Source organism: Syngnathus floridae, chromosome 16, assembly GCF_059516105.1.
Source record: "Syngnathus floridae isolate MCC-2025c chromosome 16, RoL_Sflo_1.0, whole genome shotgun sequence".
NCBI lineage: Eukaryota > Metazoa > Chordata > Actinopteri > Syngnathiformes > Syngnathidae > Syngnathus > Syngnathus floridae.
The window spans coordinates 12,898,714-12,924,523 of NC_142428.1; the positions used below are offsets into that span (position 1 = coordinate 12,898,714).

General features: G+C 47.7%; 1 long non-coding RNA gene across 1 annotated transcript; it reads right to left on the minus strand.

Moving 5' to 3' along the window:
- Nucleotides 1-7,637: 7,637 nt before the first annotated feature.
- Nucleotides 7,638-8,628, minus strand: LOC148385774 (uncharacterized). Its single transcript, XR_015853169.1, has 3 exons — nucleotides 8,068-8,628; nucleotides 7,844-7,890; nucleotides 7,638-7,720 (listed from the first exon to the last, which is right to left on the minus strand). It is a non-coding gene; the product is annotated as an uncharacterized LOC148385774 (long non-coding RNA).
- Nucleotides 8,629-25,810: the final 17,182 nt, after the last annotated feature.

The window sequence follows — 25,810 nt, forward strand, 5'->3', positions numbered from 1 at the left end:
GGAATGGTGTTGTTCAGTGCGGCATGGTGTTGTTCAGTGCGGGATGGTGTTGTTCAATGCGGGATCGTGTTGTTCAGTGCGGGGTGGTGTTGTTCAGTGCAGGATGGTGTTGTTCAGTGCAGGATGGTGTTGTTCAGTGCGGCATGGTGTTGTTCAATGCAGGATCGTGTTGTTCAGTGCAGCATAATGTTGTTCAGTGCAGCATGGTGTTGTTCAGTGCGGCATGGTGTTGTTCAATGCGGCATGGTGTTGTTCAGTGCGGGATGGTGTTGTTCAGTGCGGCATGGTGTTTTTCAGTGCGGCATAATGTTGTTCAGTGCGGCATGGTGTTGTTCAGTGCGGCATGGTGTTGTTCAGTGCAGGATGGTGTTGTTCAGTGCGGCATGGTGTTGTTCAATGCAGGATCGTGTTGTTCAGTGCAGCATAATGTTGTTCAGTGCAGCATGGTGTTGTTCAGTGCGGCATGGTGTTGTTCAATGCGGCATGGTGTTGTTCACTGCGGGATGGTGTTGTTCAATGCGGGATCGTGTTGTTCAGTGCGGCATAATGTTGTTCAGTGCAGCATGGTGTTGTTCAGTGCGGCATGGTGTTGTTCAGTGCGACATAATGTTGTTTAGTGCGGCATAATGTTGTTCAGTGCGGCATAATGTTGTTCAGTGCGGCATGGTGTTGTTCAGTGCGGCATGGTGTTGTTCAGTGCGGCATGGTGTTGTTCAGTGCAGGATGGTGTTGTTCAGTGCGGCATGGTGTTGTTTAATGCGGCATGGTGTTGTTCAGTGCGGGATGGTGTTGTTCAGTGCAGGATGGTGTCGTTCAGTGCGGCATGGTGTTGTTCAGTGCGGAATGGTGTTGTTCAGTGCGGCATGGTGTTGTTCAGTGCGGCATGGTGTTGTTCAGTGCAGGATGGTGTTGTTCAATGCGGGATCGTGTTGTTCAGTGCGGCATGGTGTTGTTCAGTGCGGCATGGTGTTGTTCAGTGCGGCATAATGTTGTTCAGTGCGGCATGGTGTTGTTCAGTGCGGCATGGTGTTGTTCAGTGCGGCATGGTGTTGTTCAGTGCGGCATGGTGTTGTTCAGTGCGGCATAATGTTGTCCAGTGCGCCATAATGTTGTTCAGTGCGGCATGGTGTTGTTTAGTGCGGGATGGTGTTGTTCAGTGCAGGATGGTGTTGTTCAGTGCGGCATGGTGTTGTTCAATGCGGCATGGTGTTGTTCAGTGCGGGATGGTGTTGTTCAGTGCGGCATGGTGTTGTTCAGTGCGGCATAATGTTGTTCAGTGCGGCATGGTGTTGTTCAGTGCGGCATGGTGTTGTTCAGTGCGGCATGGTGTTGTTCAGTGCGGCATGGTGTTGTTCAGTGCGGAATGGTGTTGTTCAGTGCGGCATGGTGTTGTTCAGTGCGGGATGGTGTTCAATGCGGGATCGTGTTGTTCAGTGCGGGGTGGTGTTGTTCAGTGCAGGATGGTGTTGTTCAGTGCAGGATGGTGTTGTTCAGTGCGGCATGGTGTTGTTCAATGCAGGATCGTGTTGTTCAGTGCAGCATAATGTTGTTCAGTGCAGCATGGTGTTGTTCAGTGCGGCATGGTGTTGTTCAATGCGGCATGGTGTTGTTCAGTGCGGGATGGTGTTGTTCAGTGCGGCATGGTGTTTTTCAGTGCGGCATAATGTTGTTCAGTGCGGCATGGTGTTGTTCAGTGCGGCATGGTGTTGTTCAGTGCGACATAATGTTGTTCAGTGCGGCATAATGTTGTTCAGTGCGGCATGGTGTTGTTCAGTGCGGCATGGTGTTGTTCAGTGCGGCATGGTGTTGTTCAGTGCGGCATGGTATTGTTCAGTGCAGGATGGCGTTGTTCAGTGCAGGATGGTGTTGTTCAATGCGGCATGGTGTTGTTCAGTGCGGGATGGTGTTGTTCAGTGCAGGATGGTGTTGTTCAGTGCGGCATGGTGTTGTTCAGTGCGGAATGGTGTTGTTCAGTGCGGCATGGTGTTGTTCAGTGCGGCATGGTGTTGTTCAGTGCAGGATGGTGTTGTTCAATGCGGGATGGTGTTGTTCAGTGCGGGATGGTGTTGTTCAGTGCAGGATGGTGTTGTTCAGTGCGGCATGGTGTTGTTCAATGCGGCATGGTGTTGTTCAGTGCAGGATGGTGTTGTTCAGTGCGGCATGGTGTTGTTCAATGCGGCATGGTGTTGTTCAATGCGGCATGGTGTTGTTCAGTGCGGCATGGTGTTGTTCAGTGCGGCATGGTGTTGTTCAGTGCAGCGTAATGTTGTTCAGTGCGGCATGGTGTTGTTCAGTGCGGAATGGTGTTGTTCAGTGCGGCATGGTGTTGTTCAGTGCAGGATGGTGTTGTTCAGTGCGGCATGGTGTTGCTCAGTGCGGCATGGTGTTGTTCAGTGCGGGATGGTGTTGTTCATTGCGGCATGGTGTTGTTCAGTGCGGCATGGTGTTGTTCAGTGCGGCATGGTGTTGTTCAGTGCGGCATAATGTTGTTCAGTGCGCCATAATGTTGTTCAGTGCGGCATGGTGTTGTTCAGTGCGGGATGGTGTTGTTCAGTGCAGGATGGTGTTGTTCAGTGCGGCATGGTGTTGTTCAGTGCGGCATGGTGTTGTTCAGTGCGGCATAATGTTGTTCAGTGCGGCATAATGTTGTTCAGTGCGGGATGGTGTTGTTCATTGCGGCATGGTGTTGTTCAGTGCGGCATGGTGTTGTTCAGTGCGGCATGGTGTTGTTCAGTGCGGGATGGTGTTGTTCAGTGCAGGATGGTGTTGTTCAGTGCGGCATGGTGTTGTTCAGTGCGGCATGGTGTTGTTCATTTCGGCATAATGTTGTTCAGTGCGGCATAATGTTGTTTAGTGCGGCATGGTGTTGTTCAGTGCGGGATGGTGTTGTTCAGTGCGTTATAATGTTGTTCAGTGCGGCATGGTGTTGTTCAGTGCGGCATGGTGTTGTTCAGTGCGGCATGGTGTTGTTCAGTGCGGCATAATGTTGTTCAGTGCGGCATAATGTTGTTCAGTGCGGCATGGTGTTGTTCAGTGCGGGATGGTGTTGTTCAGTGCGGGATGGTGTTGTTCAGTGCGGCATGGTGTTCAATGCGGAATGGTGTTGTTCAGTGCAGGATGGTGTTGTTCAGTGCGGCATGGTGTTGTTCAGTGCGGCATAATGTTGTTCAGTGCGGCATGGTGTTGTTCAGTGCGGCATGGTGTTGTTCAGTGCGGCATGGTGTTGTTCAGTGCGGCATAATGTTGTTCAGTGCGGCATGGTGTTGTTCAGTGCGGCATGGTGTTGTTCAGTGCGGCATAATGTTCAGTGCGGCATAATGTTGTTCAGTGCGGCATGGTGTTGTTCAGTGCGGGATGGTGTTGTTCAGTGCAGGATGGTGTTGTTCAGTGCGGCATGGTGTTCAGTGCGGGATGGTGTCTTTCAGTGCGGCATGGTGTCGTTCAGTGCGGCATGGTGTCTTTCAGTGCGGCATGGTGTCGTTCAGTGAGGCATGGTGTTGTTCAGTGCGGCATGGTGTTGTTTAGTGCGGCATGGTGTTGTTCAGTGCGGGATGGTGTTGTTCAGTGTGGCATGGTGTTCAGTGCGGCATGGTGTTGTTCAGTGCGGTATCGTGTTGTTCAGTGCGGTATCGTGTTTCTCAGTGCGGTATCGTGTTGTTCAGTGCAGTATCGTTGTGTTGTTCGTATTGTGTTTAACACTTAGCCTCTAACACTTAGCCTCTAACACTTAGCCTCTAGCATCTAGAAGGTAAATAAATAGGAAGGAAGGACTCACCGGTGACGTCTTCGCCCACGTCCAAGCGTTGTACTTTGTATTTTCATCCTTCTGACAGTGGAAAACATAGCCAACAAACACCGTGGAACCTAAACGAATGAAAGAAAACTATCATTTGGCCACAACCAACATTCACAGATACAACACAATGTGACGTGCGGGGTTGAGGTTAAAGGTTGAGTGAAGGGCCCTCGTTTTAAACTACTTTTTTGAAAAGGATTGGGAACAAGTAAGACGTATTTAATTTATTTAATGGGAAGTAGTAAGAGCTATTGAATTTAATCTATGTATTATATTCTATTGTATTGTATTCTGTTGTATTCTTTTGGATTGTATTCACACTAACCCCACTAAAACTTCAGCCCACAAAAACTCGCCTCTGGCGCCTAGCCTCTGGCACTTAGCCTCTAACACTTAGCCTTTAACACTTAGCCTTTAACACTTAGCCTTTAACACTTAGCCTAGAAGGTGAATAAATAGGGTTAAAGGTTGAGTGAAGGGACCTCGTTTTAAACTACTTTTTTGTAAAGGAGTGGGAACAAGTAAGACGTATTTAATTTATTTAATGGGAAGTAGTAAGACTTATTAAATTTATTTAATCTACTTTTCTTCCCAGGCAAAATTTGATGTGCTGCAATTCCAAATTTCCAAAGTGAATGAAGGAATGAAGTCCTTTAAATTATGATTTTGTATAAATACTAGGCATTAACACAAAATCGACGGCACAAAATGGGCAGACTTTACTTGTTTGAAAAGGACTGGTTACAAGACAGACTTTTTTAATTTATTTAATGGGAAGAAGACTTATTTAGTTTAATTGATCTATTTTTGTTCCCTGGCAAAATTCGATTTGCTGCAATTCCAAATTTCCAAAGTGAATGAAGGAAAGAAGTCGTTTAAATTATGATTTTGTTTAAATACTAGGCATAGACACAAAATCTACGGCACAAAATGGGCAGACTTTACTTGTTTGAAGAGGACTGGTTACAAGACAGACTTTTCTGATTTATTTAATGGGAAGAAGACTTATTTAGTTTATTTAATCTATTTTTGTTCCCTGGCAAAATTGGATTTGCTGAAATTGTATTTTGCCAAATCTTGCCTTGAGACCTGATAGGAAGTATTAAACGCTTAGTTAAATCAATACAAGTTGGTAATAAGAGCGAGTAATGTTGGTTGAACCGATGAATGAAGGTTGAAAGCAATTTAAATTATGACTTTGTATAAATACTAGATATTAACAGAACATCTACTGCGCGAAATGGGCAGAGTTTACTTGTTTGAGAAGGAGTGGCTTATTCAAAACTAAGATTTATTTAATCTGTTGGTTCCCAGGCAAAATTGGATGTGATGCAATTCCAAATTTCACCACATGATGGTGCCCAATTTTGACTTCATAGGACATATTAAACACTTAGCTTGTTATTATGTTCAAGGTAATCAGATTTGTTTATTATTCTAATGGCCTCTTCAAAACTATTCTGGATTACTACTTTGGATCTATTCTACATTACTTGGCAACAACATACTCTGTAACAGATTAGGCAGTATAATCATATCTGTTAACTTGAGAGTGCCCACACTCAATCTACTTATCGTGATGTTAAATCAATTACTGTTAGACATTATTTGTCTGATAATCTACCAAATCTTTGAATTGAAGAATTTGTGATTTAATTAATAGCTTGTTGTTATGTTAAGGGTAATCAGACTTGTATATAATTCTAATGGCCTTCTTTTGAAAACTATTCTGAATTACAACTTTGGATCTTATATTACTTTGCAACAATCTACTCCGTGACAGATTAGGCAGTATAATCACATATGTTAACTTCAGTGCCCACACTGTATTTATTTATGGTTATTTGTTAAATCAAGTACTGTTAGACATGAAATAGGAAGTGTTTAACATAAATGTTATGGCTACTCACCATTGTAGCTCGCTCCTGGTCAATGATACGAGCCTCTTCTTGCAGTGGAAAACTTGCAGCCAACAAACACCGTGGAACCTAAAGGAATGAAATTAAACATTAACATTTCGCCTCGACCAATTTTCACACGTACAACGCAACGCGGCTACACTTCTGCTATTACAAACGTAAATCTCCTTAAACACAATGAGTGTTACTTACCGTGTACGCTCTAGACGGTCCAGTTGCAAGCAGAAAATAAAGATATTTCTGTTGATAATCGTCGCTGCTCAGTGGCTCACGGCCATCGCGCCAACAGATTTGAATTTTGGCGGAGGTTCGGGCAATTACGTCATATCCACGGCACATGACTGCGACGTAATACCCGCTTATCTGAAACGGCAGTTAAAAGTAGAGTTACATCAAGTTTTCTTGGAACCTAAACGAATGAAAGAAAACTATCATTTGGCCACAACCAACATTCACAGATACAACACAACGTGCGGGGTTGGGGTTAAAGATTGAGTGAAGGGCCCTCGTTTTAAACTACTGTTTTGAAAAGGAGTGGGAACAAGTAAGACGTATTTAATTTATTTAATGGGAAGTAGTAAGACTTATTAAATTTATTTAATCTACTTTTCTTCCCAGGCAAAATTTGATGTGCTGCAATTCCAAATTTCCAAAGTGAATGAAGGAATGAAGTCCTTTAAATTATGATTTTGTATAAATACTAGGCATTAACACAAAATCGACGGCACAAAATGGGCAGACTTTACTTGTTTGAAAAGGACTGGTTACAAGACAGACTTTTTTAATTTATTTAATGGGAAGAAGACTTATTTAGTTTAATTGATCTATTTTTGTTCCCTGCCAAAATTCGATTTGCTGCAATTCCAAATTTCCAAAGTGAATGAAGGAAAGAAGTCGTTTAAATTATGATTTTGTTTAAATACTAGGCATAGACACAAAATCTACGGCACAAAATGGGCAGACTTTACTTGTTTGAAGAGGACTGGTTACAAGACAGACTTTTCTGATTTATTTAATGGGAAGAGGACTTATTTAGTTTATTTAATCTATTTTTGTTCCCTGGCAAAATTGGATTTGCTGAAATTGTATTTTGCCAAATCTCGATTTGAGACCTGATAGGAAGTATTAAACGCTTAGTTAAATCAATACAAGTTGGTAATAAGAGCGAGTAATGTTGGTTGAACCGATGAATGAAGGTTGAAAGCAATTTAAATTATGACTTTGTATAAATACTAGATATTAACAGAACATCTACTGCGCAAAATGGGCAGAGTTTACTTGTTTGAGAAGGAGTGGCTTATTCAAAACTAAGATTTATGTAATCTGTTTGTTCCCAGGCAAAATTGGATGTGATGCAATTCCAAATTTCACCACATGATGGTGCCCAATTTTGACTTCATAGGACATATTAAACACTTAGCTTGTTATTATGTTCAAGGTAATCAGATTTGTTTATTATTCTAATGGCCTCTTCAAAACTATTCTGGATTACTACTTTGGATCTATTCTACATTACTTGGCAACAACATACTCTGTAACAGATTAGGCAGTATAATCACATATGTTAACTTGAGAGTGCCCACACTCAATCTACTTATCGTGATGTGTTAAATCAATTACTGTTAGACATTATTTGTCTGATAATCTACCAAATCTTTGAATTGAAGAATTTGTGATTTAATTAATAGCTTGTTCAGGGTAATCAGACTTGTATATAATTCTAATGGCCTTCTTTTGAAAACTATTCTGAATTACAACTTTGGATCTTATATTACTTTGCAACAATCTACTCCGTGACAGATTAGGCAGTATAATCACATATGTTAACTTCAGTGCCCACACTGCATTTATTTATGGTTATTTGTTAAATCAAGTACTGTTAGACATGAAATAGGAAGTGTTTAACATAAATGTTATGGCTACTCACCATTGTAGCTCGCTCCTGGTCAATGATATGAGCCTCTTCTTGCAGTGGAAAACTTGCAGCCAACAAACACCGTGGAACCTAAAGGAATGAAATTAAACATTAACATTTCGCCCGGACCAACATTCACACGTACAACGCAACGCGGCTACACTTCTGCTATTACAAACGTAAATCTCCTTAAACACAACGAGTGTTACTTACCGTGTACGCTCTAGGCAAAATTGGATGTGTTGCAATTCCAAATCTATCTGAAACGGCAGTTAAAAGTAGAGTTACATCAAGTTTTCTTTTTTAATCAACACAATCATTTACAACCGTTGACCAGAAAGAATCGTCGAAATTCGACGTCCCCCACAAACGCCACGCTCACTCGCTTTTCAGGGCAACAAAAGTACTTCTTTTTAAAAACGATGAGTTGTACTTACCGTGTACGCTCTGGACGGTCCAGTTGCAAGCAGAAAATAAAAATATTTCTCTTGTTAGTCGTATGTTACCATCCGCTGTGTCTTTGTCAACATCGCCGCCATTTTCCTACTTCCTGCTGCGAGCCACGCCCACGGATTTAAATTTGGGCGGAAGCTCTTTCCATTGGCGTCGTTTTCGCGTATAGCAAATCCGATTGGTTGGGAAGGGGGCACGGTTATGCAGCCGAGGAGTCCTGTGATCGGTGGGATGTAAAGTAGGCGTCGACGTCACGTCCGCGTCACGTGACCACGACGTGGCAGACGTCAAATAGCAACCGCTGTTTTGTTTAGTAGACTTACAGTTGTTATGCATTGACATAATGGCGCACACACCAAATAGATTTAAATAAATTAAATAATTCTTCTGCCCACTCTCTTTTAAACAAGTTAACTCTCCCCGCGGATTTGAATTCCGGCGAAAGTTACGCCCATCGACGTCACGTATGTCACGTGACCACGACGTGGCAGATGTCATATAGCAACCGCTGTTTTGTTTAGTAGATTTACAGTTGTTATGCATTGGCATAATGGTGTGCACTCAAAATAGATTTAAATAAATTAAATATTTCTTCTGCCTACTCCCTTTTAAACAAGTTAACTCTGCCCACGTCCATTGACGTCTTGTCTGCGTCACGTGACCACGACGTAGCGACGTCATATAGTAACCGCTGTTTTGACCAGTAGACTTAGTTATTATGCGTTGACATAATGGCGCACTGGTTAGCATGGCCACCTCTTAAGCATGATGATGCGGGTTCGACGCCTGATCAATGTTAGCATGGAGTGAGCTGAAGTGCATGGCGCTGAAGATTTGAATCTTTGAAATGCGCTGAGGTCTGACATATCAGGCAGAATGGTTTGCCATCACGTTCAACAAAAAATAGAAACTTTCCCACTCTGATTAAAACGTCCTGTGTTCATCTACGTATTTTCGTTTTGCTGTGCATCTTTTCCCTGCCATTTCGAGAGCCCAATTGACACTCATAGTTTAAAGAAATGTGTTTGCCCATCCTACTTTGTGGAATTTCACCACATGCGCTTTAGACCAAAATACCAAATTGAACTCAAGTGAAGCCAACACGCACAACCCCCCCCCCCCCACACACACACACACACACACACAAATGTTGATATGAACATAAAAGAGCCGCATGCGGTTCGGGAGTTGCGGCTTGGCCAAACCTGTACTATACAACTTTATTTGTATAAAATTTTCACAACAGCTGTCACACAAACAAAGCGGGAAAAACCGAAGACGTGCGTGTTCCGCCCACGCTGGATTTATTTGCACCTTTGAAAAGACACCGTATTGCCGCAGATGTGGCAAAGAGTACTTTTGGGCATCTGAGACGGAAGGATGTCCAAAGCATCACGTCACCTGCTCTGGTAGGCATGGTGGTGGGACGTTGAGGTCAACCGCTTTGGGGTTGGCTGACTCTTTGATCGCAGGATGCCACACACTTGAAGACAGAAGCAGAAAAGCAGAGCTAAATGCAAAATGTACTCACCGGTGACTCCAATTTTTTTCCCCCCTGAAGAAACAGCTGGACGGGTGGCCCCGGCTGGCCAGTGGGACTCTTGTTATTCTGACCCTTTTTAGTGCGCGTTTGGGGCAACAACCGTTTTTTGTGGCGCTCTCTTCTGGTTCAAAAGTGCCCTGCATGTGAATTTGCTTTTCCTGCCTTCTGATTGGATGAGCGCCGGTGTGACGCGGTGCCTCTGTCACCGTGGCGGGGGGTATACGTTGGCATCGGAGCGTCTGCCAACGTCTGAGACCGGCTGGCAGTGTATCGGAGGTGTCGAGTGCGGTGCCGCTGGAGCTCACTCACCAGCTGGTGTTAGGGCCACAGAATGAAGGCCAAGGAGAAGAATAGAAAGAGAAACAGAAACTTCTCCTCCAATTGTTTGATTTGTCTCTTCTGAGCTTCGATGAATTCTTTCAGCTCTTTGTTCCTCTAGGACGGACAAATGGAAAGTGGCATTCAAAAGCCAGTAAGCGTGCAAGTAAGTGCCGGGCTGGCTTTGGGCCCTTACCTGTTGCGCGCTGTGCAGCAGATCCATTCTCTCTTGGAGGATGCAAGCGTCGCGCTCCCTCAACTCGCACATCAGGGCTCGCTTCCATTGGTCCACGGCGCTCCTAAGCTCTTCTCTCTGATCCGCCGTCAGCACGTCATTCACGCCAGCGTGGCTGGCTTTTTCGCCGTCCGTGGCGGGGCAGTCCCGCTGCGGTAGCGCCTCGTACAACATGGCCTCCAGCTCCAGGATCCTCTGGGCCGCAATCCTCGTCCATCAGTGGTCCGGCGGGAGATTTGAGGGCGGCTTACCTTATGAGCCTGGTCCATGGAACACTTCCTGAAGTCCAACTCTTCATCCAGGTAGCCCTTCTGCTTGCAGAACATATCCTAGCACAGCTCAAGGTCAGAATTGTTGGGGCACATTGCCGGAGTTCCCCTTGGCTGATGTCGCGTGTCTGTCTACCTTCTCACTTTCAATGTCCAACATCTTCTGTTGAAGTGCTGACTTGGTCACTTTGATGTATTCTAACCACTGAGGAAAGGCTGCTGTCACATAAGCAGAATGCGAGAGCGTGCGTGGACGTGCGCGTTACCTTCTCGGCTAGGGTGAGAAGGGTCCTGGCGTGAATCACGACCACCTGCTCCTCGTTGGTGAGATTCTGCAAGAGCCCAAAGGCACAGCGTCAACAAGCTTCTTTCAGCGCAAAGCCTTCCAAAAGTCACATTTGAGCCGCCGAGTCTCGTGGAGTGCGAACATAAGGAGTTCGACATACACTTACGGCGTTATAGCCCAGGATGTCCAGCTTCTTCATCAGATCACTGATGACGATGTCCGGGGGAAAGGCGCAAGGAGCAATGTAAGGTGTTCTGGGACCTCGGGTTAAGGTTAGGGTTGCGAGGGACGCCTTACGTACGCTCACGCCCTCGGCCTCGCAGTAGATCTGCAAAGGGCTGAGGCCGTCTGGGAAACGGACTTGCAGAAACTTCAAGACGGGGGAGCGCCACTCCCTCTCCTGAAAGGCAGAGGCATGCATCCGTCCGTCCGTCCGTCCGTCCGTCACATCTCTGGCCTCAACACGCTTGTGCGAGTCTTCCCACCTCCAGCTCCAGGATGCGGAACTCAAGCAGTTCGTTTTGGTCTCGGATATCCTGGATGTGCTCTTTCAGACGCGCTTCTTCCGCCTCCATCCGCCTGACCTGAAAAGACAGTCAGACCTCATCTGCGGGGCTTCCCGACAGGTGTGACGCCAAGCGACTCCGCCCAGCGCCTTTCTTTCCGTCACCTTTTCGGCCAACTGCTGATTGCTCTGACGCAGCAGCTGCTTCTCCTCCACCCACTTGACATTCTAGAAGAGACAAACGCGTGGACAGCTTTGGAATGTTGTGTCATTTTCATCCACAAATTCTTTGGTTGACTGGAAAATGACATTTGCTTTTCTCCGCATTTTCCCAGCCACGTTCGGGGGGGGGGGGGGGGGTTGGTCCAGTAATGCCAGACGGATGAGTGACTGAAGAATGTAGCTATTTTGTCTGAGAAAAAGGTGTGCTCATTGATGAGCTTACCTGTCCTTGTTGCTTCAGCGCTGACTCCAGATCTGCTACTCTGCTTTGATAGTGACCCATTTCTACCATCAGCTTTTCTCTGGTCTGAAAGGAGGAGGAGGGAGGCTCCTCCTCCTCCTTTCAGACCAGAGAACACCCGAGGCTGGGTGAGAACGGGGAGGCTGCGACCCGGCCGGGGGTTGCGGGAAGGGGCGCCACCTTGATCTCCTTCTCGGCGTCGTAGTCCCCTTTCGCTGGTCTGGGCTAGCAGAGCGTAGGCTCGTTGCAGCGCTTGATATTCTTGCGTCAGCTGGCGGTAGCGAAGCTCCGCCTCTTCATGCACACACCAATGCAACACAGCACTAGTACCAGAATCAGTCAGACCGGCGACAAAGCACCCGCGACGCAAAGACGAGTCCGATTCCAGGCTGAAGAGGAATGTTTGGTGCCAATACGCTGGCAGAAATGGCGGGCTACCTCTTCGGGTTCCGTGTCGGGGGTTCTGTCGGTGTGAAAAGACAAGGACGATCCGTCCGAGTCCACCAACACGTCTTCGTCGTAGCCGTAAAATGTTTCGATGACCTGCGGGCGCGGAAGCAAACATCTCTCTGAACAAACTGAAGCGACACCTCACGATGAATCGACGAGAGGAACGATAGCGAGAAAAAGGCCATTTCATCTTGCGCAACACCAAGCAGCCGCAAACAAACAGACTCACCTTGCAGGACCTCACGCTTTGTTCCTCCTCAGAGATTCTCGACGTCGGTATCGTAGCAGCAAATCTCTCTCCTGTCGACACAAATAATCCGCCTTTGAGATTCTTTGGATGCAAAGGGAACGAACGGCTCCGGCGCAGAAACAAACGCGACTCACAATGACATTTCTGACATGAGCTCCTGTCTCCAGAGCCTGAAAAACACGTCACCGGCGATGATTGGAGGGACGCTCGTCTTTTCCAAAAGTGACAACTACAGGGTGTGTCAGGGTTTTCCAGATTATCTTTATCGTATCATTGTGTTGCTTTGACTTTGACTGCGACCTGTAATAAATAATATTATTTATCCCTTATTTATCCCTATCGCTTATCCCTTCCTACACAAAGTCGTAAAACACCCCTTGCTATGTTTTGACTAGAGGTCAAGGGCTTCCTCTATTCAATCCACTCTTACACCCACCCTGTTTCTCTTAATTAAAATGCTCGTGCAGGAGCCGAGAGTCAGACTTCATTCGTACAACGGATGGACTCTCCACCTGCAGGTGTCCAAAAGAACTTACTTGTCTCCCGTGTGGTTCTTGCAAAATAAGTTGGAGCGAGCGCAACTCTAACAGGGTGCATTTTGCCACTAGCTGCCTACGGACAATGACGTCGCGCTCGCGGCTCATGGTTGACGGGCTGAGCAGCCGGGCAAGTCCGTCGTTTTCAGCGCACAGCGAGTGGCAAAGGCGCTGACAAAACGGGAGCTTTGAGCTGCTGAAAACGGCAAAACAAGTCTAAAGCGTGTTCAAACGCGTGCGCACAATGCTCCTGCTTGAAAGGTCGGAATTTAAGGGGCCAATTTTTTGGATGGCGGCCGCCGGCCAAGCTTTGGACGGAAAAGGTTTCCTGGCGACAGCGAGCGAGCGCGGCGCTGCCGTACGTGCACCGAGTCGCCTGCCTGAAGACCTTGGACAAGTCGTCGATGATGTGCCGCTGCTCCACAACTTGAAGGAACTCCATTTCACCGTCCTGCTGGCCGCAACCGCGGTCCAGGTCATTGAGCGAACTAGGCCTTCTCTGTGGAACACAAATGCAGTGGACTCTGTTGGCACGCCGCCGTTGTCCGCGTCGACTTACCAAGCTTGCCATCTCCTCGTTCTCCTGGGTGACAAAGCGCACTTTGTTTTCAAGGCGACACAGCACCAGCGAGAGTTCTTCATTCTTCCTGCTCAGGCGTTTGTTTTTGTACAGGAGTGGCAGAAACTGGCTTTCTGTTTCTCTCAGTCGCTTTAGCTGCAAGCATGAAGTGCGGGATGTGAAAGACGCACAACACGCGGGCCAGAACGTATCCATTCCTTTTGCATCGGTTTGAACGGAATCGTGGCTTTGGCTCCCAATAAAAGACATCTACCAGGCAACCGACTCGCCGCGCCGCTCAACTAATAAGCAAGCGCAATGGGTGCCTCGCTGGATGGCGCGCATCAAACGTAGCGCAAACCTTCAAGCGTGCCGTCAATAAATTACCAGTTCATTGCGCTCTTCAGAAAGCAGGGCGTTTCGATCCTCCAGTTTCCTGATGACTGCGCTGAGCTCAGCGATTTTCAGATGAAACCGTCGCGTGTCCCGATCCTCCTGAGACTGAAAACGCCCCGCAACACACACACACAAGCACTCGTTCAAAGTTCAAAACTGTTTTTGTGCTACCTTCCTCCAGCAACGAACTAAGTCATGCGTACTGCAAGTGTGTGATGAGGTGGCTTACGCAATGAAGAGGATTGCTAGTAGCGGCGTTGACCCCACTTCCAGGGTAGTTTAGGCCCGCCCTTTGGGAATCCCTCAGGGCAGCGATCTGCTGCTCGGCAGCCTGAGTCTGCAGCTGAAGGCGGTGGACGTGGCCGGCCCCAGGGCTTCATCCAAAACACTAACCGCTCTGTCTTTCAGCTTGATCTCATCCGTCTGGATGTACAAACGGGGAGCGCTCAGGCAGGCGGGCAAACTCATTTGCCAGAATTGTGACAAAAACAAAGAGAGCAACCGGCCAATTTTTTTCTGGAATCGACTAGAACACCTTTGCTGTGACAAAAGCGAAGCGAGCAACCGGACATTTTCTTCTTGTGAAATAGAATAGAATAGAATGCCTTAGGTGTCATTGCACTGCAGGTATACAACGAAATTGGGAACATAGCCACGCACCGCGCATCTGATCAGTCCTACCAGTCGGCGGATCTCCCTCTCGCAGTCTCTCTTGGTTCGGCTCAGCTCCTCCCGATGCTGGTGATGAGCCGATCGGAGCTCGGCCGCTCGGGACTGCCAGGCCTGCTGGGCCGCTGCCAGGGCTTCTTCCGCGCTCCTGGTGGAGGCGACACCGCTCGGTCTCCCGACACCGCCGCGTCTCCTCCACCTCCGCCAGCAAAGCGCCCCCCCTCCTCACCTGAGCAGACATTGCGCCACACCGGGCCGTTGAGACCGCAACGGAGCGCCGCGACGCTTACTGGGGACAAGCTACACAATACGGTAGCGGCCGCATCGAAGCCCGACGTGGCGTGCGGATAGTCAGACACGGATAGAGCGGATCACCTTGTCCATGGAGCCGTCCCTCAGGCTGAGGACCAAGGCATTCAGTCGCTGGATCTCTCCATCTTTGATTTTGATCACTCTCATCAGCTCCATTTCATGCTGCCGCAGTAATGTCTCCCTGGTAATGGCTAACTCTTTCTGCTTCTCCTCATGGAGTTTGCTTTTGAGTTCCGTCATGGCGGCGGTGGCACGGTGGTGCTCCGCCCGCAGGTCCTGACTTCTCTCTCTCTCCAGACAGCTGACCTGACATGACTTAGACTTAGACAAACTTTATTGTCATCTTGTCTGCACATGGTGCATACAAAACGAAATTCCGTTGCATACGTCTTACAACAAAGTAGTGATATTGCAGTTGAATAGAAGTAACATATCCTATGAAAATATATATATATACATATATACTATATATATATATATATATATATATATTAAAAATAAGTATAAAGTGCAGCAGTGATAATTATGCAATAGTGCAAGTAGGCAAAACAGTATTCAAGAGTGTGCAGAGGAATGCTAAACCATGTATTAAACTTCTATTTAAAGGGTTTATACAAGTTCAGTAAAGTTGGTAGTGCGAGATAGTGCAAGATAGAGGTCCGTAGTGTCATAAAGTACAGTTCTGTGAATGTGTGATGCAGAGTTCAGTTTAGAGCTCAACAGTTCTAGTGTTCAACAGTCTGATGACAGCAGGGAAAAAGCTGTTGCAGAACCTGGTGGACCTGCAGCGGATGCTGCAAACCTCTTCCCAGAGGGCAGCAGGGAGAACAGTCCATGGTGGGGGTGTGATGGGTCATTGATGATGTTACGGGCACGGGACATGCAGCGCTGAGATGAAATGTCCTGAATGGAGGGAAGAGGAGCCCCTATGATCCTCTCTGCTGTCCTCACCACTCTCCTCACGTTCTTCCAATCGGAGGCGGTGCAGCCTCCACACCACACAGAGAGACAGCTTGTCAGAATGCTCTCTATGGTGCTCCTGTAGAACGTCCTCATGATGGGTGGGGGCAGGTGGGCTCTCCTCATCCTCCGCAGGAAGTACAAGCGCTTCTGTGCCCTCTTGACCAGTGCCGTAGTGTTCATAGTCCAGGTGAGGTCTTCTGTGATGTGGACCCCCAGGAATTTGGTGGTGCTGACCACCTCCACAGCTGAGCTGTTGATGATCAGTGGAGCGTGGTGAGGCTGTTTTTTCCTGAAGTCGACGATGATCTCCTTCATCTTCTCCTCATTCAGGATCAGGCTGTTTTCTCTGCACCAGCCCACCAGCTGCTCCACCTCCTCTCTGTAGTCCAGGTCGTTGTTGTCTCTGATGAGCCCCACCACCGTTGTGTCGTCTGCTGACTTCACGATGTGATTGGTGGTGAACCTGAGGACGCAGTCGTGTGTCATCAGGGTGCACAGCAGGGGGCTCAGGACGCAGCCCTGAAGGGAGCCTGTGCTGAGGGTGATGACATCAGAGGTGTTCTGTCCGACCCGGACTGACTGAGGTCTGTTGGTGAGGAAGTCTAGCAGCCAGTTGCGAAGGGGGGTGTTGAAGCCCAGGTGTTCCAATTTTCCTACCAGATGCTGTGGGATGATGGTGTTAAACGCTGAGCTGAAGTCCAGGAACAGCCTCCGCACATGGGTGTTCTTCTCCTCCAGGTGAGCCAGGCTCAGGTGAAGAACGGAGGAGATGGCGTCCTGAGTGGAGCGGTTTTGCCGGTCGGCAAACTGGAACGGGTCAAATAATAGGGGGAGTCTGGAAACGATGTGACCTTTAAGCAGCCTTTCGAAGCACTTCATCATAACCGGAGTCAGTGCAACAGGCCGGTAATCATTAAATGAGGTGATTTGAGGTTTCTTCGGCACCGGAATGATGGAGGCAGTCTTAAAGCACGCCGGCACTGTGGCTTGGCCCAGCGAGGTGTTAAAAATGTCTGTGATGACCCCAGCCAGATGACTTGCACATTCCCTGAACACACGCCCAGGAATGTTGTCGGGGCCAGGGGCCTTACAGGGGTTGACTCTCCTCAGGGTCTTCAACACATCGGCGGAGTCAAGGCAGAGTACCTCCTCTTCCTGATGGGGGACAGTTTTAACTGCTGGAGTGCCGTTTAGTGCCTCGAACCTCCCAAAGAAGTTATTTAGACCATTTAGAAAGTCAGCATCAACTACACCCACCGGGGGGGGGGAGGGTGAGTTGTAGTCTGTAATCGCCCGTATGCCTTGCCACATACTCCTGATGTTTTTGACGTCGTGGAAACGATCCTGAAATTTTCGACTGCGGTCTCGCTTCGCTATCCTGATGGCACGGTTCAAGTTGGCTCTCGCTGTCCTCAGTGTCTCCTTGTCGCCAGACTTGAAGGCAGAGTTCCGCGCTCGTAGCGTTTGACGTACCTCCTCAGTCATCCAGGGTCGTTGGTTGCCCCGGGTGATGATATTCTTAGTGGTGCTGACGTCCTCGGTGCATTTGTTGATGTAGGCTGACACAGTCATGGCACACGCATGTCTAATCTACATCGGGAAAACTGGGAGGGAGGGAGGGAGGCAGGCAGGGAGGCAGGCAGGGAGGCAGGCAGGGAGGCAGGCAGTGTCTGTCTGTTGAGGTTTTCACCTTGTTCTTCTCCTGCTGAAGTTCTAACTGGACGTCCATCAGTTTGGTTCTCAGCTCGTCATTGGCGGCCTGAAGGGCGTCCGTTCGCTCCGCCTTGGCCCGCCCTGCCGGAGCTCGTTTGGACATCTCTTACTCGAGTCTCGCCCGGTCGTCAGTCAGAGATCACAACATTTGTACCTGGAGAGCACAAACGCAGCGCTGTTTTCCACTGGCTTCGAACTCAACTTCAATCGGTACCGTAACTTACAACATCATAAACATAGAACTAGCTTGACTTATTCATTGAATAAATGCATTTGGTTCTTCAAAACTGCATCACGCAACATAGCGTGACCGAGACGGCCGTTATCCACCTGCGTGAAGTTATTTGGTGAAATGAATGAGATGTTTAAGACACCATCGTTCTGTCTCTATGTAGATGAAGGTAAATAATCGATTGCTGAAGGTCCAAAGGTGTTGTGATAAACAAATAAACATATTAGTGATTAGTGACATATTTGTGATAAACATATTAGGCAGGATAATCACATATGTTAACGTGACTGCCCACACTGTATTTATTTATGGTTATTTGTTAAATCGAGTACTGTTAGACATGAAATAGGAAGTGTTTAACATAAATGGAAGACGAAAGGGGTACTCACCATTGTAGCTCCTGCTGGTCAATGATACGAGCCTCTTCTTGCAGTGGAAAACATACAGCCAACAAACACCGTGGAACCTAAAGGAATGAAATTAAACATTAACATTTAGCCTCAACCAACATTCACAGATACAACGCAACGCAAACTACACAAACGTAAATCTTTTTAAACACAATGAGTTGTACTTACCGTGTACGCTCTAGACGGTCCACTTGCAAGCGGAAAATAAAGATATTTCTGTTGATAATCGTCGTGTTTGTATCCGGTGTCTCGCTCAAGGCCATTGCGCCCACAGATTTGAATTTTGGCGAGAGTTCAGCCTATTGACGTCATTTCCGCGGTGTAATACCCGCATATCTGAAACGGCAAAGTTAAGAGTAGAGTTAAATAAAGTTTTTAGTCAACGCAATAATTTACAACCGTTGACCAGTCGAAATAATCGTCGAAATTTGGCGTCTGTGGCTGGAAGCAGACGCCGAGTTCGACATTCCTCCCAAACGCCACACTCCCTTGCTTTTCAGGGCTAAAAAAAAACAGTTGTAATTACCTTGTACGCTCTAGACGGTCAAGTTGCAAGCTGAAAACAAAAATATTTGCCTTGTTAGTCATCGTGTTACTAACAGCTGTGTCTTGTTTGCCAGAACTGCCGCTTTCCTACTTCCTGTTGCAAGCCACGCCCACGGATTATAATTTTGCCGTGAGTTCCGCCTATTGACGTCATGTCCGCGTCACATGACTGCGACGTAATATTATCTAAAACTGTTTGTGCGGTATTGTGTTGTTCTGTGCGGTATTGTGTTATTCTGTGCGGCGTCGTGTTGTTCTGTGCGGCGTCGTGTTGTTCAGTGCGACGTCGTGTTGTTCAGTGCGGCATGGTGTTGTTCAGTGCGGCATGGTGTTGTTCAGTGCGGCATGGTGTTGTTCAGTGCGGCATAATGTTGTTCAGTGCGGCATAATGTTGTTCAGTGCGGCATGGTGTTGTTCAGTGCGGCATGGTGTTGTTCAGTGCGGCATGGTGTTGTTCAGTGCGGCATAATGTTGTTCAGTGCGCCATAATGTTGTTCAGTGCGGCATGGTGTTGTTCAGTGCGGGATGGTGTTGTTCAGTGCAGGATGGTGTTGTTCAGTGCGGCACGGTGTTGTTCAATGCGGCATGGTGTTGTTCAGTGCGGGATGGTGTTGTTCAGTGCGGCATGGTGTTGTTCAGTGCGGCATAATGTTGTTCAGTGCGGCATGGTGTTGTTCAGTGCGGCATGGTGTTGTTCAGTGCGGCATGGTGTTGTTCAGTGCGGCATGGTGTTGTTCAGTGCGGAATGGTGTTGTTCAGTGCGGCATGGTGTTGTTCAGTCCGGGATGGTGTTGTTCAATGCGGGATCGTGTTGTTCAGTGCGGGGTGGTGTTGTTCAGTGCGGGATGGTGTTGTTCAGTGCGGCATGGTGTTGTTCAATGCGGCATGGTGTTGTTCAGTGCGGGATGGTGTTGTTCATTGCGGCATGGTGTTGTTCAGTGCGGCATGGTGTTGTTCAGTGCGGCATGGTGTTGTTCAGTGCGGCATGGTGTTGTTCAGTGCGGCATAATGTTGTTCAGTGCGGCATGGTGTTGTTCAGTGTGGAAAGGTGTTGTTCAGTGCAGGATGGTGTTGTTCAGTGCGGCATGGTGTTGTTCAATGCAGGATCGTGTTGTTCAGTGCAGCATAATGTTGTTCAGTGCAGCATGGTGTTGTTCAGTGCGGCATGGTGTTGTTCAATGCGGCATGGTGTTGTTCACTGCGGGATGGTGTTGTTCAATGCGGGATCGTGTTGTTCAGTGCGGCAGAATGTTGTTCAGTGCAGCATGGTGTTGTTCAGTGCGGCATGGTGTTGTTCAGTGCGACATAATGTTGTTTAGTGCGGCATAATGTTGTTCAGTGCGGCATAATGTTGTTCAGTGCGGCATGGTGTTGTTCAGTGCGGCATGGTGTTGTTCAGTGCGGCATGGTGTTGTTCAGTGCAGGATGGTGTTGTTCAGTGCGGCATGGTGTTGTTCAATGCGGCATGGTGTTGTTCAGTGCGGGATGGTGTTGTTCAGTGCAGGATGGTGTTGTTCAGTGCGGCATGGTGTTGTTCAGTGCGGAATGGTGTTGTTCAGTGCGGCATGGTGTTGTTCAGTGCGGCATGGTGTTGTTCAGTGCAGGATGGTGTTGTTCGATGCGGGATCGTGTTGTTCAGTGCGGCATGGTGTTGTTCAGTGCGGCATGGTGTTGTTCAGTGCGGCATAATGTTGTTCAGTGCGGCATGGTGTTGTTCAGTGCGGCATGGTGTTGTTCAGTGCGGCATGGTGTTGTTCAGTGCGGCATGGTGTTGTTCAGTGCGGCATAATGTTGTCCAGTGCGCCATAATGTTGTTCAGTGCGGCATGGTGTTGTTTAGTGCGGGATGGTGTTGTTCAGTGCAGGATGGTGTTGTTCAGTGCGGCATGGTGTTGTTCAATGCGGCATGGTGTTGTTCAGTGCGGGATGGTGTTGTTCAGTGCGGCATGGTGTTGTTCAGTGCGGCATAATGTTGTTCAGTGCGGCATGGTGTTGTTCAGTGCGGCATGGTGTTGTTCAGTGCGGCATGGTGTTGTTCAGTGCGGCATGGTGTTGTTCAGTGCGGAATGGTGTTGTTCAGTGCGGCATGGTGTTGTTCAGTGCGGGATGGTGTTGTTCAATGCGGGATCGTGTTGTTCAGTGCGGGGTGGTGTTGTTCAGTGCAGGATGGTGTTGTTCAGTGCAGGATGGTGTTGTTCAGTGCGGCATGGTGTTGTTCAATGCAGGATCGTGTTGTTCAGTGCAGCATAATGTTGTTCAGTGCAGCATGGTGTTGTTCAGTGCGGCATGGTGTTGTTCAATGCGGCATGGTGTTGTTCAGTGCGGGATGGTGTTGTTCAGTGCGGCATGGTGTTTTTCAGTGCGGCATAATGTTGTTCAGTGCGGCATGGTGTTGTTCAGTGCGGCATGGTGTTGTTCAGTGCAGGATGGTGTTGTTCAGTGCGGCATGGTGTTGTTCAATGCAGGATCGTGTTGTTCAGTGCAGCATAATGTTGTTCAGTGCAGCATGGTGTTGTTCAGTGCGGCATGGTGTTGTTCAATGCGGCATGGTGTTGTTCACTGCGGGATGGTGTTGTTCAATGCGGGATCGTGTTGTTCAGTGCGGCATAATGTTGTTCAGTGCAGCATGGTGTTGTTCAGTGCGGCATGGTGTTGTTCAGTGCGACATAATGTTGTTTAGTGCGGCATAATGTTGTTCAGTGCGGCATAATGTTGTTCAGTGCGGCATGGTGTTGTTCAGTGCGGCATGGTGTTGTTCAGTGCGGCATGGTGTTGTTCAGTGCAGGATGGTGTTGTTCAGTGCGGCATGGTGTTGTTTAATGCGGCATGGTGTTGTTCAGTGCGGGATGGTGTTGTTCAGTGCAGGATGGTGTCGTTCAGTGCGGCATGGTGTTGTTCAGTGCGGAATGGTGTTGTTCAGTGCGGCATGGTGTTGTTCAGTGCGGCATGGTGTTGTTCAGTGCAGGATGGTGTTGTTCAATGCGGGATCGTGTTGTTCAGTGCGGCATGGTGTTGTTCAGTGCGGCATGGTGTTGTTCAGTGCGGCATAATGTTGTTCAGTGCGGCATGGTGTTGTTCAGTGCGGCATGGTGTTGTTCAGTGCGGCATGGTGTTGTTCAGTGCGGCATGGTGTTGTTCAGTGCGGCATAATGTTGTCCAGTGCGCCATAATGTTGTTCAGTGCGGCATGGTGTTGTTTAGTGCGGGATGGTGTTGTTCAGTGCAGGATGGTGTTGTTCAGTGCGGCATGGTGTTGTTCAATGCGGCATGGTGTTGTTCAGTGCGGGATGGTGTTGTTCAGTGCGGCATGGTGTTGTTCAGTGCGGCATAATGTTGTTCAGTGCGGCATGGTGTTGTTCAGTGCGGCATGGTGTTGTTCAGTGCGGCATGGTGTTGTTCAGTGCGGCATGGTGTTGTTCAGTGCGGAATGGTGTTGTTCAGTGCGGCATGGTGTTGTTCAGTGCGGGATGGTGTTCAATGCGGGATCGTGTTGTTCAGTGCGGGGTGGTGTTGTTCAGTGCAGGATGGTGTTGTTCAGTGCAGGATGGTGTTGTTCAGTGCGGCATGGTGTTGTTCAATGCAGGATCGTGTTGTTCAGTGCAGCATAATGTTGTTCAGTGCAGCATGGTGTTGTTCAGTGCGGCATGGTGTTGTTCAATGCGGCATGGTGTTGTTCAGTGCGGGATGGTGTTGTTCAGTGCGGCATGGTGTTTTTCAGTGCGGCATAATGTTGTTCAGTGCGGCATGGTGTTGTTCAGTGCGGCATGGTGTTGTTCAGTGCGACATAATGTTGTTCAGTGCGGCATAATGTTGTTCAGTGCGGCATGGTGTTGTTCAGTGCGGCATGGTGTTGTTCAGTGCGGCATGGTGTTGTTCAGTGCGGCATGGTATTGTTCAGTGCAGGATGGCGTTGTTCAGTGCAGGATGGTGTTGTTCAATGCGGCATGGTGTTGTTCAGTGCGGGATGGTGTTGTTCAGTGCAGGATGGTGTTGTTCAGTGCGGCATGGTGTTGTTCAGTGCGGAATGGTGTTGTTCAGTGCGGCATGGTGTTGTTCAGTGCGGCATGGTGTTGTTCAGTGCAGGATGGTGTTGTTCAATGCGGGATGGTGTTGTTCAGTGCGGGATGGTGTTGTTCAGTGCAGGATGGTGTTGTTCAGTGCGGCATGGTGTTGTTCAATGCGGCATGGTGTTGTTCAGTGCAGGATGGTGTTGTTCAGTGCGGCATGGTGTTGTTCAATGCGGCATGGTGTTGTTCAATGCGGCATGGTGTTGTTCAGTGCGGCATGGTGTTGTTCAGTGCGGCATGGTGTTGTTCAGTGCAGCGTAATGTTGTTCAGTGCGGCATGGTGTTGTTCAGTGCGGAATGGTGTTGTTCAGTGCGGCATGGTGTTGTTCAGTGCAGGATGGTGTTGTTCAGTGCGGCATGGTGTTGCTCAGTGCGGCATGGTGTTGTTCAGTGCGGGATGGTGTTGTTCATTGCGGCATGGTGTTGTTCAGTGCGGCATGGTGTTGTTCAGTGCGGCATGGTGTTGTTCAGTGCGGCATAATGTTGTTCAGTGCGCCATAATGTTGTTCAGTGCGGCATGGTGTTGTTCAGTGCGGGATGGTGTTGTTCAGTGCAGGATGGTGTTGTTCAGTGCGGCATGGTGTTGTTCAGTGCGGCATGGTGTTGTTCAGTGCGGCATAATGTTGTTCAGTGCGGCATAATGTTGTTCAGTGCGGGATGGTGTTGTTCATTGCGGCATGGTGTTGTTCAGTGCGGCATGGTGTTGTTCAGTGCGGCATGGTGTTGTTCAGTGCGGGATGGTGTTGTTCAGTGCAGGATGGTGTTGTTCAGTGCGGCATGGTGTTGTTCAGTGCGGCATGGTGTTGTTCATTTCGGCATAATGTTGTTCAGTGCGGCATAATGTTGTTTAGTGCGGCATGGTGTTGTTCAGTGCGGGATGGTGTTGTTCAGTGCGTTATAATGTTGTTCAGTGCGGCATGGTGTTGTTCAGTGCGGCATGGTGTTGTTCAGTGCGGCATGGTGTTGTTCAGTGCGGCATAATGTTGTTCAGTGCGGCATAATGTTGTTCAGTGCGGCATGGTGTTGTTCAGTGCGGGATGGTGTTGTTCAGTGCGGGATGGTGTTGTTCAGTGCGGCATGGTGTTCAATGCGGAATGGTGTTGTTCAGTGCAGGATGGTGTTGTTCAGTGCGGCATGGTGTTGTTCAGTGCGGCATAATGTTGTTCAGTGCGGCATGGTGTTGTTCAGTGCGGCATGGTGTTGTTCAGTGCGGCATGGTGTTGTTCAGTGCGGCATAATGTTGTTCAGTGCGGCATGGTGTTGTTCAGTGCGGCATGGTGTTGTTCAGTGCGGCATAATGTTCAGTGCGGCATAATGTTGTTCAGTGCGGCATGGTGTTGTTCAGTGCGGGATGGTGTTGTTCAGTGCAGGATGGTGTTGTTCAGTGCGGCATGGTGTTCAGTGCGGGATGGTGTCTTTCAGTGCGGCATGGTGTCGTTCAGTGCGGCATGGTGTCTTTCAGTGCGGCATGGTGTCGTTCAGTGAGGCATGGTGTTGTTCAGTGCGGCATGGTGTTGTTTAGTGCGGCATGGTGTTGTTCAGTGCGGGATGGTGTTGTTCAGTGTGGCATGGTGTTCAGTGCGGCATGGTGTTGTTCAGTGCGGTATCGTGTTGTTCAGTGCGGTATCGTGTTTCTCAGTGCGGTATCGTGTTGTTCAGTGCAGTATCGTTGTGTTGTTCGTATTGTGTTTAACACTTAGCCTCTAACACTTAGCCTCTAACACTTAGCCTCTAGCATCTAGAAGGTAAATAAATAGGAAGGAAGGACTCACCGGTGACGTCTTCGCCCACGTCCAAGCGTTGTACTTTGTATTTTCATCCTTCTGACAGTGGAAAACATAGCCAACAAACACCGTGGAACCTAAACGAATGAAAGAAAACTATCATTTGGCCACAACCAACATTCACAGATACAACACAATGTGACGTGCGGGGTTGAGGTTAAAGGTTGAGTGAAGGGCCCTCGTTTTAAACTACTTTTTTGAAAAGGATTGGGAACAAGTAAGACGTATTTAATTTATTTAATGGGAAGTAGTAAGAGCTATTGAATTTAATCTATGTATTATATTCTATTGTATTGTATTCTGTTGTATTCTTTTGGATTGTATTCACACTAACCCCACTAAAACTTCAGCCCACAAAAACTCGCCTCTGGCGCCTAGCCTCTGGCACTTAGCCTCTAACACTTAGCCTTTAACACTTAGCCTTTAACACTTAGCCTTTAACACTTAGCCTAGAAGGTGAATAAATAGGGTTAAAGGTTGAGTGAAGGGACCTCGTTTTAAACTACTTTTTTGTAAAGGAGTGGGAACAAGTAAGACGTATTTAATTTATTTAATGGGAAGTAGTAAGACTTATTAAATTTATTTAATCTACTTTTCTTCCCAGGCAAAATTTGATGTGCTGCAATTCCAAATTTCCAAAGTGAATGAAGGAATGAAGTCCTTTAAATTATGATTTTGTATAAATACTAGGCATTAACACAAAATCGACGGCACAAAATGGGCAGACTTTACTTGTTTGAAAAGGACTGGTTACAAGACAGACTTTTTTAATTTATTTAATGGGAAGAAGACTTATTTAGTTTAATTGATCTATTTTTGTTCCCTGGCAAAATTCGATTTGCTGCAATTCCAAATTTCCAAAGTGAATGAAGGAAAGAAGTCGTTTAAATTATGATTTTGTTTAAATACTAGGCATAGACACAAAATCTACGGCACAAAATGGGCAGACTTTACTTGTTTGAAGAGGACTGGTTACAAGACAGACTTTTCTGATTTATTTAATGGGAAGAAGACTTATTTAGTTTATTTAATCTATTTTTGTTCCCTGGCAAAATTGGATTTGCTGAAATTGTATTTTGCCAAATCTTGCCTTGAGACCTGATAGGAAGTATTAAACGCTTAGTTAAATCAATACAAGTTGGTAATAAGAGCGAGTAATGTTGGTTGAACCGATGAATGAAGGTTGAAAGCAATTTAAATTATGACTTTGTATAAATACTAGA